Below are 13,100 nucleotides of genomic sequence, written 5' to 3'. Positions count from 1 at the left end.
ATTTATGTGCATTACTGTAAACCAGCCATATCCCCAGCATGTAGGGTTTTCATTAATGGCTTATAATATTACCATTTCTTAAACCATGGATTTAAGGGCCCATGTGCTGGAAAGTACATTTTAGACTAGCCAAGAAAATAGATTATTGGCAGAAAATCCAATGTGTAGGTTTGGATATAAGCTAATTACCTGTGATCCTTTTTTTGGACATCACTGGCTTTTTACAGATGGTCACTATTGCTTATATAGAAACTCCTTTTCTCATACAGTGTATTTTACAAATTCTTTTACACACAACTACATATTTGGATTAAAACAGCTATTCCAGAGTCCAGTAACAGCAGTAAAACTGATGTGATGTTTTTAGCTTTGAAGTGAAGGTTGCCATTCCCTCCTGAAGGGTTCACTGTACCTGTCTAAATTACCAGCAAATACTATAGCAAAACTCTTTAATGACTAGATTCCAGTATTTAGACTATAAACCATATAATTTTGTCTTAAAATCCACAAAATAAATGTAAGAAAACCTTCAATAATGGTGAGCAACAATTTCCATTAATTATTAGAATAGTTAAATAAGTGAACAATTTTCAGTCGGGAAGACACAGCTGTCCCTATGGTTGTTTTCATGGTAGTTATGTAGTATTTCTGATTTGTTGTTTTGTTTTGTAGACACAAGCTATCTATAGGCTTTAGACAGCTTCCACCGCAGTCTTGAGTAAGATGCTCAGTGGTGGTATGAGCAGTTGGACCTACATCTGCACGAGCTCAGATGCAGTGGTGTTCTATGTTGCTCTGTACATAGCAGACTGTTTGAGTTCCCATTGTATTTGGCTTTACATCTTACCCTGTGAAGCTTAGCGGCATGCCTGTGTTTACTGTACAGAGTTTTGCGTTGGCTTGCTGTCGATCACTGGTACTGAGTCAAAAGTAAACTATGTTTAAAGCTGCCTTTGGTGCCACACCAGCATCCAGTTGTGGGCCCTTCTATCTTTCATAAACCTTGTGGTGCTGGTATGTCACCTAAGGCCTGCTTAGTGATGGGCAGCGCTCTGCCAATGAACTACACTCCCAGGCACTGTGGCCCTCCTGGCTGTCTAGCATCCTCATCTAGACCTGGGGAACAGTTATTCCTCATAGAAAACATTGGAAATATCAATTCCTTCTCATTCTTGCTTTGTCCTGTCCTATTTTGTTTTCAGGTAGTCTTAGGTGTAACCCGAGCTGGCCTTCACCCCTCAGCCTCCTTCCCTACCTAGCCCCTCAGGTACTGAGATTGCAGGTGTCTACCAGGCTAGTAGGTTCACTATTCTGATGGTACCAAAAACAGATCTCCAGATGCCAGTCCTGTTTTTGTGTTGTGTTGTGTTTTGAGAAGGGTTCTTGTGTAGTCCATCTGGCTTCAAGCCTCTCATGCAGCTGAGGATTACAGGCACTAGCCATGATGCCAGCAAGATGCTCAGCTTCATTTCAGGGCACTTCTGATGTTCTACACGGTCACATTACTGTCAGAGCAGGGTGGTGCCATGACTACCTCATGATGTTATCTTGTTCAGCTCTTGTTCATGTTTTCTTGTTTATTAAGTTTTATGTGAGAGTACCTACCTAGAACGTTAAATGGTAATGATTCGGAGATACCTAGAGTGTCAGCATAAATAAGCTATTGTTAAATTTTCTATTTAAAAGTAGAGATGGGGTTCTACTTCTCAAAATGTTTTGTGTGTTTAAAGATTGGGGAAATATTGACTATAGTATTGAAAAAAATTACATGTGACCTTTTAAAATAGAGTTCCATACGCGGTAACACGGGCCGTGTTCTCCCCCTTACACGCCTAAACACAGTGCTCTTAATTTGAGAGTTAGCTGTTTTTGAAAAATAATGTACGGCCTTCTTAGCTTTGTATCTCAGAAATATTTTAGTGACCTGAACACCAGGCCTTTTGTTTTTGGTGAATTAATTACCTATTGGTCTCTTACTGCCATGTAAGGAAAGTGTGTCAACCAACCTCCAACAGAAGACTCCCTTCCCTCGGGGCCTGGTGCAAGCCTGGGAGGCCAGCACCCTGGGGGCTGTGGCAGGGTAGTGTGCTTGAGGCTAGACCGTCTAAACGGGAGCCCGAGAGCGCGGGGTGGCTGCTCCTGGTTCTTAGTCACAGTAAACCTTGCCTAGTTCTTTCTATTGACATAAATACCATTAGACTTAAAATCTAAAGTGAAAGCGGGGGTGGGGGGGAATGGGGGGGAGTGGTGGTGCTGCATTTTAATCCCATAGCTCAGCAGGCAGAAGAGGAAGTTCTCTGATTTGGTGGCCAGCCTGCTCTACATAATGAGCTCTAAAGGTTCCAAAATGAGACCCTGTCTGAGGTTCCCACTACCCCCACAAAAAACCTAGAAGACATTAAATTGTTAGGGTTGGTCCCTCTGTTTAAGAGTTGATTTCACTAGGTAATAACATTGCTATGAATGGACTCTTCATAAATAGGAATTTGCCTTCACTCCCATCAGCGCCTTTTAAAATCTCTCATCTCTTTTCATTTGCTGATTGATGCTCCTGTTTACTGTTAGAGCCTCACAGAATAGTTAAGCATTGCCAGGAGCACTGGAAAATGCCTAGAATCCCAGTATTGTGTAGTCCAACTAAGGGGGAAAGGTAAGGAGTTGTAGACCACCCTGGTCCACATAGTGAGATCATCTCAAACATGAAACGACAACAAAACTTACTAGTAGCAGCAATAGAAATAAGCTAGTCAGAACTTAGAGAGAAAATGCTTAAAAACCCCCTTCTCACCCAGAGAAGTCACTGCATTGTTACCCTTGGCTAGCTTACAAGGGTGGCCAGGACTGCACACAGCCTTTTGCTGTCTTTTATATGCTCTCATAGTGGGAATTTTAAATTACACAGCTGCAGGAGGCGCTTCCCTCCACTGTTGATGCCCTTTGAGAGGATAGCAGGAGGCCACCTTGGAACCAATACTTTTTTTTAATTGTTTATAATAGACAATATAATTGTTCAATATAATTGTTCAAAAATAATAGAAAAACCTTCTAGTAGATTGTAGGGAACTCTAAGTGTTTAAATGGGTATCAGATAATTTTCAAAACTCCTGCTGAACAAAGTGGCCGTTCCTGCTTGAGCACTCATCGAACTCAAATGTGGAAGGAAGGCCGGTGACATTTTTCAAAGTTGGCATAGTACAAAGCTGAATTTCAGAGGTGTGTATTTTTACTATCATTCTTTACAAATTAAAGCCATTGCTTTAAAAAAAAAAAAATGGTCTGTTTTTTCTTAAGAAACCTTTTTGGTTAAAACTTTGATCCATAATTAAGTCCTGTAGATGGGTTATGCTTGGATTGTAGTAATGGTGGCATGGTTTGTGATCTCTTGTAGGTTACAGTAAAATGTATAAAATTTTTAAATAAAATTAAAAGTCGAAAACTATAAACTTCTCTTATAAAATTAACTCTTCAAACCAGATGTAGGAATGCACGCCTGACATGCCCACACTTGGAAGGCTAAGCCTTGATGATTTCCAGTTCAAAGCCTGGGCTTGGGCTACAAAGTGAGTTCCGGGTTAAATAACAAGACTCGTACTCGAATAGGAATCTGTTATGAGCTAGAGAGTTACAAATGTATACTGTGTGTGTTTGCTTGCTTTGGCTGGTCAACTGAAAGAGTTCGTTCTTTCTCTCTCTCTTTCTTTTCTTTCTTTCTTACAGGCTCACTCTGTATCTAAATTAGCCACAGACTCATGATTACCCTGCTGCAGCCTCCTGAGTTACTGGGGTGTAGATGTATGTGTTCTGCCACTCCAAGCAAAAAAGTGCTGTTTTCAGCAGAATCTGTTACGTGGTTTCAACAGATAATGCTATAGCCAAATTAAAAGCACAGCCTTTTGTCCTTGCAAGTTGTACATAGTAGATGAAATAAAACTATGAGTCCATCCAAATCACTTTAGAGGAAATGCACGGACTGAGCAGGCGCTGTGGCCATGGCTGAGTGAAGCCCACATCCATGGACACACTTACAGTAAACAGCACTTCACAGTTGTCTGGGGAAACATAACTACATTGACATTCTTACGAATGTCACCTTGTTTAGGCTCTCAAGTTTTCGGGTGAAGGCAGAAATAAATCTAGCCACCACCTCCGCAAATACATGTAGCAGTGCCTGTATGTTGCACTGTATTAAATGGGCTTATTACACAGGATTTGTTCCATTTTATTTGACTCAAATTCCAGTTGTTAACATGGCAAATACATACACATGTTGATGCAAAAACAGCTTTCATCTCAAAGGGAATAAATTTATTCTGCAGCCAAATATAACCAAGTATGGCTTGGGAATACAGATTCTGCTTATAGCAAATTTCCATATTTCAGTGTAGAAACCTGTCTATTTGTGTCCTTAAAGTAACAGAACAAAGGCATCGATAAAGACACTTTGGCGGAAATACCAGTAGGTGGACGTAGCAGTCAGCTGTGAGTCTCAGATGCTTTTAGTTGGTGGAAGCCAATGGCCTGTTAATACATCTGAAAGGTTTTAGCTGTTACAAGGGTGTGAGAAGTGGGTCGTGATACAGGTAGTCCAAGATGGATTGTAATTAGGCTCTGGCAGACAGCGTGCCACCCCCTCCCCAATCTACATCAAGTTCAGTAACAGCTGTAAGAAGGTCAATTTTTTGTTCACAGGTGTGCATTTGTGTGTAGATAGAGGGGAGGACAATAGAGGTAGGAGTCTGACAAAAATACCCAGACTTTCTCTGTAGTATGCAGTAAAGATGTTTTTCTTGGGCTGGAGAGATGGCTCAGTGGTTAAGAGCACTGTCTGCTCTGCTAAAGGACCTGGGTTCAATTCCCAGCACCCACATGACAGCTTACAACTGTCTGTAACTTCAGTCCCAAGTGATCTGACACCCTCACACTAATGCACATAAAATTAAATTTAAAAAATTAAAAAAAAAAAAAGATGTTTTTCTTTCCATTGCCTGAATTGTTTTCCTTGAGATACAAAATGAAAATGCTACATGAAACATTTTAAGGGAGAAGCTTTATTTTTGCTTATTTTTTGTTGAGTCATCCCTGTATTGGAGGGTTTTTGTTGTTGTTTTAGAATTGATACTTTTCTGAATTTCCATTCTTTTCACTATTTTCATTCTAACGAAAATGAGAGCATTCTCAGAATTGTATTCCATTTCTTTTTCCACAAATAGACTGCAGCAAAATGCCGTTGCTGCCTGCAGTAGTTAGCACCTTAGAGTCCACTGCAGAAAGCCTCGCAGATAGCCCAGCCTTTTGTACCTACAGTCTCAGATATTGTTAAATAGCCATTCAGTTTTCTTCACGTTGTGTGTGAGATGAATATTTCTTAAGACTTTTTGTTTGCTTTTTCAAAGAAATCAACAGAGGGAAAAAAAAAAAAAAACTCAAAAAACAAAACAAACAAAAAACACCCTGTAACTCATGTGAAACATGCAGGGTGTTGTAATTTCAGTTTGCAAAGCGCTGAGATACAATGTTGCTGAGCCAAAAGCACACATAGATTTAATGTAGCCAATTGTGGACTTTTGAAAAAAAGAGTAACTGTTCCCTGTGAGTTAATTTTGGATTTTTTCAAAATCTCTCTTTTAGGCTTTGTGCTGGATTCTTCCAGACAAATGCGTCTTCCATGTGGGCCAGTGTTCTGCTAAATGCTCTCCGTTCTCCTTTTGCAATCAAGACTATGTTGCTAAGGAGATTTCGCTTTTATTGGTGCCATTGATTTGTGTTAATACGTTTTGAATACCTCTTGGTATTCTTCCGTAGACAAGGCCAAAAGAAAAACTTCCCCGAGTCCCCCAATTTACATGACAAATGGAGCAGTGGTGTAATGAAGCCGATCTAAAGTGGGCAGTTGAAAGGGACCCAAAGAAGGGCACTCAAGTGAGAAATGAAGAAATGTGCAAGTGCAGTCTGTGGGCTGCCTTTGGGCCAGCTGCAGGAACTGGCTCTAGCCGGAGGTAGAGGGAGTGAGCACCTCCTTCTGCAAAGACCACCCACTTTTGGAGCCCAGACTGACACACCATGGATTACCTCACCGTACAGGACCACTTAAAAGTGAGCCATGCTCCTAAGGAGGCAGGAGATGGTTCTCAGTCTTTTGAATCCTGATCTTGGCATAGGACAGGCCTGTTTCATGTACCTTAGGTTGCTAATGAAATCTTTTATGAGTCAGTTCTGGTTCTCAGCACGGACATACTCAAATCTCCTTGGGAAAAGATTTTAACTGATCATATTTGTTTTAGTCTTCTGTTCCTTTGCCATCCCAGATGCCCAAACCCTTTCCTTACACAGTGCCAGGAGCGCTGTGAGCAGCTGACACCAACCTGAGCTGCTTTAAGCAGTGCGGTACATGAAAGCCCAAAGGATTGCCGTGGGGCGTGTTTACACTTACTTGTTCAAACCCTGTTACACGTTAACACAAATCATGTGTTAACCACACCTGTGTAAACCTGAAGGATGTTTAGGTGTGTAGCTCGGTTGACAGAGTGCCTGCCTAGCAGGCAGTCCCTGAGTTCAATCAGTAGCACCAGACAAATGGTGCTTGTAATCCCTGCACTGAGAAGGTGGAGGCAGGAGGATCAGAAGTTCAAGGTACTTCACAAGTGTATAGTGAGTGAGTCAAGGCCAGCCTGGGATACACCACACCTGAGTCAGAAATAATGGAAACATTGTGAAAAAAAATGCTATTGCTGTCTGAGGAAATTAAAAATTGGTTACAAAGGAAGCACTTTAAGTATTTTCTAAGTTATTTGGAGATGAAAATTCTAATTTGTTGATTCAGCAAAATAAAAGGATAAATTGTTGGCGCTTTAGTCACCTGGCAAGATAAGGAGAGGCATCCTACTGGGAAGTAGGAAGCTAACTCCTTTATTCCACCCAGTTCATTTCCCTCCATCCAAAATGCTTGTTGACCAATGTTTCACATGAAATATGACAATTATTGTGAAAAAATACTGTGGTTTGGGTTTTATTACATCTAGGTTTTTGTTTTTGAGTTTTTTGTTTGTTTTGTTGTTTTTGTTTGGTTTGGTTTTTTGTTTTTGGTTTGGTTTGGTTTTTTGGGTTTTGGTTTTGGTTTTGGTTTTTGGTTTTTCGAGACAGAGTTTCTCTGTGTAATAGCCCTGACTGTCCTAGAGCTCTTTGTAGACCAGGCTGACCTTGAACTCACAGAGAGCCACCTGCCTCTGCCTTCCTAGTGCTGGGATTAAAGGCGTGCGCCACCACGTCTGGCTTAGTTTGTTTTCTAACATGGTAGTTCTGTCATCTCAATGGTTTGTGAATTCACAGGACATTGTTCTATTGCATAGAGCTAAAATTAAGGTTGGGGAACATAGCTCAGCGTGCTTGCTTAGCAATGTAAGGTTCTGGTTTCAGTCCTCGGCACGGTATAAAACAGGCGTGTTGTGTACCTATAATCCAAGCACTTGGGAGGTAGGGACAGGAAGATCAGAAGTTCAGGGTCATCCTGGAGACTCAATAAATCAAGGTAAAGTTAAAAAGATCCAAAGATGGAATCACAGCTAAGGCTTATAGATGAAATTTAAAATAATGAAGATATTTTATGTGTGTTAAGAACTTTAAAAAATTACTGAAACTCACTTTAAAATTATTAACTTTGGAAGAGTCTGGACTGCATAGGAAGACTTTCCTCTCCAGGGCTGTAAAATGTGCTTGGCATGGTTTATTCTGCACAACAAATCAAACGAACGTTGCACATTTCACAAAGAGATGTAGAATTGAACAGACATACTTCAAGGTTTTTGAACTCTGCAAATCAGCTTTTTAGTCGTCCTCTTTGCAACATACTCCTGATAGGTTTTCTGGGTGGAGGCCGCACAGGGGTTCATGCCTAAGCTAGGCAAGTACTCTACCACTGACCTATTTACCTCCCATCCTGCTGGGTGAAACTCATCTGAAAGAAGCAAAGAATAAGAAGTCAACACATCAACCACTCTCCCTTGATTGTCTTGCCAATGCTGCTCCCCACCATGTCTGTGAGCCTGTGTCACCCTTAGAAAATAATGATTCAGGCTCAGACTTAGGAAGCTCCAGCGGGTTGGCTCCATTGCTTTTTGTCTGTGATAAGAAAACACATCTTGAGAGATGTGTGGAGCAGAGCTGCTTGCTTATGGCTGGAAATAAAAGGAAAAGGAAGAGACCACAGCCCCCTGGTCCTCTGTAAGTGCATGCTACCCATGACTTAAAATATTTCTCACAGCTTCAAAGTCTCTTGTGAGGTACTGCTGGAGAGGTCGAAGTCTAGCGTACCTGGATAGCCAACTGAGCCCTGTCTATTACAGTGGACTCCCTTTCTCAGCGAGATTCTCTTTCTCCCTGATGTGAGACCCCCCAGATCCTCTAAGGAAGACCACAGGCTTGACCCTTTCCTGATAACCGGTTTATCAAACATAGGGAGATCCCTGGAGTACCCCATCCTAAGCTAAGGAGATCCTAGCCTTAAGCAAACGGCCTTTAACTGTACCTAGAAGTTCTTCCACCACCCACAGGATAATTAAGGACTGTGTTTTCTTTCTTGTGATAGGACCCTATGCTACTGCATGTCAATGAAGTACTGTGCCACTGCATGTAGATTAGATACCCTGGCATCCTTAGTCCCAGCAAATCAGGCACATTCACCCACAAACCCCTCCTCACTTTCCAAGGTTTATAAATAAAGGCTGGCTGGCTGGCTGGCTGGCTGGCTGGCTGGCTGGCTGGCTGGCTGGCTGGCTGGCTGGCTCTTCTCTCAGGGTCTTGCCATTCCTCCCCTATCATCATCTGAGACTCCATTTATTCTGGGGGAGAACTGCTGCCAGACTCCCAGTGGTAACGCAGTAATGGCAAAACTGCCTTGGCAGCCTCTAGCTCCTGCTCCATCACTGCTGCTAGCTCAGTGCTGACCACCGATGAAGCACCCACCCAGGCCTGCCTCTCACTGGACCTGCCTGCTATCTGGTCTCAAACAACCGCCTGCTTCCTCTGTCTTGCTTAGCACAGCAGTTTGACAACGATCTATAACATTGTGGAATCACCACGGGTATTTGGAGCTCCTGAGTCTCCACTCCTGTCTGATACCAGAAAATTCATTCTAAAAGAGCTAAACTGTAACACCAGTGGAAAATCATTTCCACCTCCCCTGGTGAGACCGAGAGCTTGGTATAGTGCCTGGGCCTTGGGCCTCACCCTGAGCGCTCTAAGCCCCTCCCGATCAAGGAGTGGGACCTTGGGACCCTTGACCTCAAGGTCTATCCATTCCCTTCCAAAGCAAGCAGCACCTGTACCAACCTCCTGGATGCTGAACAACAGTCTCCGCTACCTCCCAGTAGCACGACTTTTGGAACATGTCTAACATGTGGGCCTCTGTGGGATGCTCAGGATCCCACTCCTTATAAGGGTAAAAGATGAAGTAGACCATCAGAAAGCATCAATAATGGTTCCAGTCAGAACTATCAAAAACTTAGGCAGCACCCTGAAATTGCTCTAGGGAAAGCATGAGCGGAGAAAGCACCATCTTGCCCAGTTCTGTTAGCACTGGGTCTCTAGCCATAATCCTCATTTTTTTTTTTAAACTTTTATTGAATGTCTATGATTTACATGTCATGCACCAAAATCCCTCTTCTCCTCCCAGTAAAATAAAACAGACAAACAAAAAATCTTGTCACAGAAGCTGTAGTGTATCACGCAGTATAGCCTTTTGCCCACATATGTTTACTTTCAGATGTTCATTGCTACAAGTCATGGGTCTGGTTGGAGGCCTACACTATCATTACCAGATCCTCACTGGCACTGCTCTCGGATATTCCGTTGTTGCTGTGTGTCAAGGAGATTCTTAATCTTTGAATCTGCAGGTCTAGCCCCTTCATGTGTTCCAGCAGGTCATATATGGGGTAGATGTTGGGGTGTGGTCCACTCAGAGCCTGGGATCAGGCCCGCTCCCTTGTCCTCAGGGCATGGCCCACCCTCTTGCTCCCATGTCATTATGGCAGGGCCAGCTCTTCTGCTTCTGTATCCTCAGAGCAGGGCCGGCTCTCCTGCTCCCTGTCATCATGGCAGGGCCAGTTCTGCTCCCATGTCCTCAGGGCAGGGCCCACTCTCCCGCTCCCATGTCCTTGGGGTGGGGCCGGTTCTCCCATTTCTGTGTCCTCAGGGCAGGGATGGCTCTCCCACTCCCATGTCCTCAAGGCAGGACTGGCTCACCTGCTCCTGTGTCTCAGGGCCAGCTCTCCTGTTCTTGTGTCCTCAGGGCCAGCTCCCCTGCTCCTGTTCAATCCAACAGATTGTTGCTGGCCATCAAGGCCTGGATGGCCTCCTACTCCTGTGGGTACTGGATCTTGTGGGTCATCAAGCAGGTGGCAAGTGGAGGCCCCTCAAAATCTTCATTGAGTAGCTCACAGAAACCATTGATGTTGGCCCAGCTCAGCTTCTTGTCCCTGGGAGCCTGTGGCTCTGTTGATTCGCGCCTCCTGAGTCTCTGGTTCCATCACACGCTCCATCTACCATGGGCCCCTGCCTTGATGCTGCCCCTAGTATCTGTGAGGCCTGTGTTGTGGGCGGTACAGTCCTCACTCAGGGCTCGACTCAAACAGCACCCTCTCCTCAAAAGCAATCTCCTCGGCCCGTACTGCGCTGGGCCACAACCCAAAAAGCAGTGGCAGTGGCGGCGGTGGCCTGGGGTCCCTGGGAGCTCACTGGAGTGTGGTTCCATGGTCCTGTGGCAGGAGGGCATGGATGATTCCCATGACAGGATTTCCTTCTTTCTGGGAAACACCAGCACTGTGGTTTGGAGCTCTCAGTATGGTCCTTTGGTGTCTGTTTAGTCACTGCTGTTCTGCAGATCAGACACAGTGTGTGATCGATGCCATGTTGGATGATCTCAGCTTGGCTATTTCTGATACATTGCACTAAGAGTTTCCTCCCAATCAGGCTGCTCTCGGGGGTGGACATTTCCATGTAGCTCTGGAACACAGTCATCCTCCTCAGCACGCATTGAGGAGGACCTCATCTTTAGAACCCCGTGGACCTGCACCCACCACCCATAATCCTCATTTTTTTAAAAAAGGGTCAATGAGATAGCTCAGTGGGTAAAGACACCTGCTACTATTCCAGAATTCTACTCACAGAAAACAGAGGAAAGAGGACCAAATGTTGAAGGCTGTCCTCACACCTACCAGTGCACAATGGGATCTGCTCACTTTTACTTGTAATACATACAGTAATAAAAGTTTGGTGTTTGGGTTGTGTGTGTGTGTGTGTGTGTGTGTGTGTGTGTGTGTGTGGTTTTTGGTTGTTTTGTTGGTTTTTGTTGTTGTTTGTTTTTGTTTTGAGACAGGGTTTCTTTATGTAACCTTTGCTGTTCTGGACTTGCTTTGTGGACCAGGCTGGTCTCACACTCCCATCGATTGTCTGCCTCTGCCTCCCTGAGTGCTGGGAGTAAAGGTGTGCGCCACCATGCCTGGCCTTGTAATACATTTTTAATAGCTAATTGTAGTAGTTTATGGCTTGGGTGGCTGAAGGATGATGAATGCCTAACCCTGAGTTAGGTATTGTCATGAACTACACCGCAAGGCATCGCCTCAGCCAAAAAAAGGAAAAGGGAAAGAAAAACAAAAACACTGAAGTAGGAAGCTTTTATTCCTTCATTTTCTACCTCATGAAAACTTAAAGGACAGGGAAGGAGAGCAAGCATATATTTCTTGTGTATGATAAAAATTTTCTCAAGCCAAGCATACTGGTGCATGCCTGTAATCCCAGCACTCAGGGAGGCAGAAGCAGGCAAATCTCTGGGAGTTCAAGGCCAGCTTGGTCTACAAAGCAAGTACAGAACATTCCAAGGCTACACTGAGAACCCTTGTCTCAGAAAAACCCAAATAAATAAATAAATAAATAAATAAATAAATAAATAAATAAATAAAATTTATCTTCCATTCTAACCTAATTTTGTAACATTAGACCCAGAATGTTATCTCAGGTCATGAGCTGTAGGTGACAGTGCCAGACCTAAAATCAGAAATCTGACTCTAGTTCACATATGAGGCCTAGTGGTGGCAGCTGTAACACTTACTAAAGGTAGAATCTTGATTTTTTTTCGCAAATGGAATAGTAAAAATTACAAACGTGATCTCTTGAATTGCTATAACATCTTGGGCCAGTGAGATGGCTCCTCAGGTGAAGGTGCTTGGCACAGCACCCTGCTGATCTGAGTTGGTCCCCATAAGGGTAATAGGATACAACCAACTCTACAAAGTTGGCCTCTGCTCTCCACAACTCTTGTGGCAAGAGTGAGTGACACAGGCCCCACAAAATCCTAGCAACAAAACATTTTAAAGCCTTGCCGGGCATGGTATTATGCTGAAGAAGTAGAAATGGGGTGACAAGTGTGTGGTCAGATGGCGCCACAGCACTTCTTTGGGTGGGTGAAGACGCCTGCCTTGGAAGCCCAGCAATGCGAGTTCAATCTCCAGAAGTAGCGGTAGGATAGAAGTGACTCTGCAAGGTTGTGTTCTGGCATCCGTGTGTGTGTGTGTGTGTGTGTGTGTGTGTGCCTTTACACATTCCCTAATTACAATTACAGTTATATATGGGTGTATGTGTGAGCATGACAGTTAAGGTCAACAATCAGAGGACCACTTCCTCCATCTGCCATGTGAGCCCCGGCTATCAAACTCTGGTTGTCAAGCTGGTGGCAAGCACCTTTACCTGCTGGCCCATCTGTCTGTCTGTCTGTCTGTTTATCTATCTGTCTGTCTATCTATCTATCTATCTATCTATCTATCTATCTATATCTATCTATCTATCTATCCATCCATCTACCCATTCAATTCCATCCATCCATCCATCCATCCTTTTTATTTATAAAGAAGCATTACCATGGTTGCCTGAAATGGAATTGCATACTCCTTGAGGTAGAGTGTGGCTTTACTCTCAAAAGGGTAAAGCCCAGCTCTATGAGTGGTGACATCAGCCTTCTGTACGGCCCTATCAGCTGTGACTTAGAGATTTAATTACTTCTTGCTCATGATGTGAAAACATTTAGAATGGCTGGCAGCCTACCAGACCTAGAG

This window comes from Acomys russatus, chromosome 28 (genome assembly GCF_903995435.1).
Source record: "Acomys russatus chromosome 28, mAcoRus1.1, whole genome shotgun sequence".
Lineage (NCBI taxonomy): Eukaryota > Metazoa > Chordata > Mammalia > Rodentia > Muridae > Acomys > Acomys russatus.
The sequence above is the reverse complement of the archived record's forward strand: the minus strand, read 5'-3'. Positions refer to the sequence as shown.